The sequence below is a fragment of the Chanos chanos genome, chromosome 9, assembly GCF_902362185.1.
Source record: "Chanos chanos chromosome 9, fChaCha1.1, whole genome shotgun sequence".
NCBI lineage: Eukaryota > Metazoa > Chordata > Actinopteri > Gonorynchiformes > Chanidae > Chanos > Chanos chanos.
The window spans coordinates 2,231,208-2,236,016 of record NC_044503.1 but is presented as its reverse complement, the minus strand read 5'-3'; positions in this window follow the sequence as shown (position 1 = coordinate 2,236,016).

The following is a 4,809-nucleotide window of genomic DNA, read 5'->3' as shown; positions in this document are numbered from 1 at the left end:
CATCTCAGATTCATAGCTCACCAATTAGCATTCTTCAGCTGATGAACGTTTGAGTTTTCCTTTCGGTTGTAGTGCACGCAGCGTTTATTTCTTTCACAAAACTATAAGACGCGGTCTAGGTTTATTTATTTATTTATTTATTTACTACGAAACGCCCCCAGTTAGTAGTGGGATTTTTCAACAGTGCTGGGTTATTGTTTTTTTCTGTTCGGGCGGCAGGTGGCTTCTCGCCTGAAGAATCCTTAACCTCTCCTTCCCACGCGAACCTCTGTTCGCTTTCGAGGCGTATTTTCTATCATATAAATTACGCCGCAGGCTTTCAGAGAGAGAGAGAGAGCGAGAGAGAGAGAAGCGTTATCAGACAGGAAACGAAAGGACATTTATTGTGGAAGTCCTAAAACCACTCAGAGTCACTTTGAATTCCTAACTCTGCGACGACGCACGAGAAAGTAAGACACAAGAGAAGGAACTGCTGTGGAACGTTGTGAAACTGTTGTGAAAACTAGCAACGTTTTGGGGAAAAAAAGGGTAATTCATCTAATTTCTTCTATTTTGGGGTGTATCTGTTGTGTTCAATAGTGTTTACGTATTTATGATAAATATGTTCCAGCTGTAAGTATCTTCGCGTATCGTGTTAATCTGAGAACACCTGAGCGCGTGGTAACAGCAACATCTTGGCGTGACAAGAGAGTAACACTATGCCACAGTTTGTGACTGTAGCTGTGTTCTCTCGCGCACTCTAAATTTTGTAGTTTTGCACTACAGAATGCCCCATTTTTTTGTTTTCAAGATTAATAGATCTTCTGCTCTAAACTTGCCGGTCAAATAACGTTTCCCGCGTAGAAGAGACTTGGCGTTGCGCAACCTTAAGCTTCTGCTTTTACAACGCGCGTCCTCTGAGCCGGCTCTATGTGGCCCGAGTGTGACAATTCACAGCATGCGGTCAGTAAGGTGTGCTGAGGTGTGGCTATTTTTGGGGATGGTGAGTATTGGTTCACGGGTAGACCACGCCAGAGGAGTATATGCCTGCGGGGAGTGCACCGGGGACTGACCCGTTGGGCTTTGTAGTGCCGTTTACGCAGCGTGAGAGCGCGCGGGGAGAGCGAGACGGCCACGTGAAGGTCAGGTTAGAAAAAGATGACAAACCGTTTCATGTTTTGTCAGTGTTAGAGGTGGACGGAGACCTGAGGCCAGTGGTCCTGCGCAGATCTTGCTGACAGTGTGAAAAAGGGCAGAGAGTGACTGCGAATTTTAGGTCAGCTCAGAAAACTGAGACATCATGAGTGGTAAGTGTTCTCCCCAACATAAGAAAGGCACCGGGAAAGTTCAGAAACGGAGGAATGCAGTGTATATATGATAGATTTTGTAAAAATGCAAGAAAGGCGACATGTGAAAGATTATGACCTGTTTTTGTCATTTCTGTTTGCTCTACTATTTTGTTGCTACTTAAGACATGTGGACTATATACCAGAGTTCAGACTGAATGATTAGATAAATGTAGGAATTATGGCTACCTGTACATGTGTGCTGAAATGTCATATCTTGCTTTTTCTCCAGAAATTGTTTACATCTAAAAATAAAAAAAACGGCTTAGCACTAGACATATGTTCACACATAAGCATGTTCACTTGTCTGAACGAGGAGTCATCTGCACAGAGAGCTCTGGCGTTTGTCTCTGTATTAGGCTTTAGCTGCGGCGTTTGTCTCTGTATTAGGCTTTAGCTGCTGCGTTTGTCTCTGTATTAGGCTGCAGTCCTTTAGCATGCATACTGTAAGGGGTGCCGGTCTCTGTGGAGGGGTGTGAAATGTCACCTCTCTGAGCTAATGGAGCTGGCTGTGGGGAGAACAGAGCTGGCGGCTGGGTTGCATTTGTTCGCTGGTTTACACGCGTACTAGTCTCCATGTTTTTCCAGTGGCTGCGTTTGAATTTGATCTGGAGGTGAATTCAGAGTCGCAATCAATAGATCTTTTGTTGCACCATCAGTAAAATGAAATTCTGTCTTGCTTCCATTCGGTTTATTCAGTTTGTCCCCAGTATATGTAACTTTAATTAACTTAAAAACACAGTATGAGTTATCTCTTCAGAAATCCATTCTGTTTAACCTCTATGGAGAGATATAGTGGAGCAGAAAACCCCAGCCTGCCAAGTCTGGTGAAACCCCAAGGCTTGTGTCACTTGGGATCTCAACAGGCGTTCAGCGCTCACCACACAACAGCATCTGGTCATGACAGACCAGTTCCTCACTGCTGGGAGGGTGGGCGGTGGGGGTGGGGGCTAAAACAGAATCACCAATGGTCCCCTGCCACGGAGTGGGGTGTTGGGGGGGGAGGGGCTGTTTAATTAGGACCCCTCCCTGAAGAAGGAGCAGCGTTTTTGTTGTGGTGGAGGTTTAGGATCTAAGCCGTAAAACTGTGATAGGACAGACCTGTGATAGGACAGACCTGTGATAGGACAGACCTGTGATAGGACAGACCTGTGATAGGACAGACCTGTGATAGGACAGACCTGTGATAGGACAGACCTGTGACTTGGTTTTTTAATACGCTGAGGGACAGGGGAGGGACCAGGGGAATGTGGTCGTCCTGATCTCCAGTGTCATCAGTTTCAGTCTCTGGACCTGAGAGTCAGTCACATCCTTATGGAAACATTAGTCTCTGGACCTGAGAGTCAGTCACATCCTTGTGGACATTTTAGGACTTTGGAATCCAAATCAAGCAAGAAATATATTGTCCTGTCCAGGGTCGTTTTTTAGATTTAAAAAAAAAAAATTGTGATCATTCCTGGGTAGAGTGGTTTTAACAATTGACCTTTAAGGCATTTAGAAATCACATAAGTCAATGACAGATATGATCAAACCCATGTATAATTTAACAATAGGAAAGTCAATACTGATCAGTCACATAAATTATCACCATTATCATTGGTATTGTTTTGTAAATTGACATTGTTGAGCTTTTATCTGTTCTGACGTGTTGATGCTTTTAAACGATGCAGAACACATTTTCCATAGTGCCTCTGTGACTCTGGTGTTCTCATGCACTGAGAGAAAGTAACTGCCAACTGACAGCCACTGCATGTGAAACTACAGCATCACTCTCTCTGGATATTCTACCGCCTACATCTTTCCTGTGCACATCACAGCAGAATGTACATTTAAACAGGGTCAGATGCAGAACTTTTCATGTCTGTAATGGAAAGCGGCTGTTTTCATCAGTCACGCCTGGTGTCCGTGCTTTCAAACTCTTGAGTCGGTGATTGGTTGAAGTGTGGGTGTGTGTGGGCTCCATTGTGCTGTGGTGTGTGGTGCGTGTGCTGTGAGTGTTTTGTGTGTGTTGTTGTTGTGTGTGTGTGTGTGTGTGTGTGTGTGTGTGTGCGTGCGTGTGCCTGTGTGTTTGTATGTGCATGCATGTGTGTTTTTGTTGTAGAGAGTGTGGGTGTGTATTTGCATGTGTATGTGTTGTTGTTGTAGTGTGTGTTATGTTGTGTGTGTGTGCGTGTTGTTATTGTAGTGAGTGTGTGTGTGTGTGCGCGTTTGTGTCTGCGTGCGCGCGCGAGTGTGTGTGTGCATGTGCGTGTGTCTGTTAGTCTGTTTTTGTGTGTGTGTGTGTGTGTGTGTGTGTGTGTGTGTGCATGTTGTTATTGTAGTGAGCGGGTGTGTGCGTGTGTGTGTGTGCATGTACGCGTGTGTGTCTGTGTGCGCGCGCGCGTGTGTGTGCATGTGCGTGTGTCTGTTAGTCTGTGTTTGTGTGTGTGTGTGTTGCTGTTGTAGTGAGTGTGTGTGTTTGTGTTGTTGTTGTAGTGAGTGTGTGTGTGTGTGTGTGTGTGTGTGTGTGTGTGCATGTCTCAGGAGGCGGCGGTGCGATTTAAGATGTGTCAGGGTAATATTAAATTACAGTGTTGAATCAGGGGTCAGGATGACAGATCCCCTCTCTCTGCCCTCAGAGAATTACTCCACACCATCAAACAATAATACCAATCAATAACACCACTCAATAACACCATCAAACAATAATACCACTCAATAACAGGCCTGGAAAACGACCCTCAAACAATGTGTTTACAAAAACATGAACTGGATCAAAACAGCAGCAGGAAAGATATGACAGGTAAAGAGACCAAATCAAATAATCAATTGAAAAGAAAGCACTCTCTAACAATGGCCAGAAGAATCTATATATCTGTATCTATACTGCCACTGTCTATATACTGTTCATGTCCAATGAATGACACAATAGTGATTTTGAAAGAAAAAATGGACCAATCAGAGCGGAGGATTCTGTTTCCTCAGGATAGCACAGTAACCTGAACAAAAAACATCGTCTCTCCCATTGAGATACGCTGTGATGGGAAATTTCTGTACGAAAGTCGCTACGTGTTGGATTGCACTACATACGTAAGTGAGTACTAGCCCACTAGTTTTGGCATCTACAAGAGAACACGTGAGAGGGGACTGCTGGAACATTCCGTCGGTGTTTGAAGGTGAGTGGTGAGTATTAACGGGGATTGCACGCAGCAGATAGTTCCACAGACGGTTCTACTGTGTGCCTCAGAGAGCCAATCACTGGGCTGCTTTTTCCAGATGCAGGTTACACTTGGTTATGGACAGAGTGTCACTGTTAATGGTTGTTTGTCACGCAGACTGGGTTAACTGTGACTTAACACACAGGCTGGGTTAACTGTGACTTAACACAGAGGCTGGGTTAACTGTGACTTAACACACAGCCTTGGTTAACTGTGACTTAACACACAGCCTGGGTTAACTGTGACTTGACACGCAGCCTGGGTTAACTGTGACTTAACACACAGCC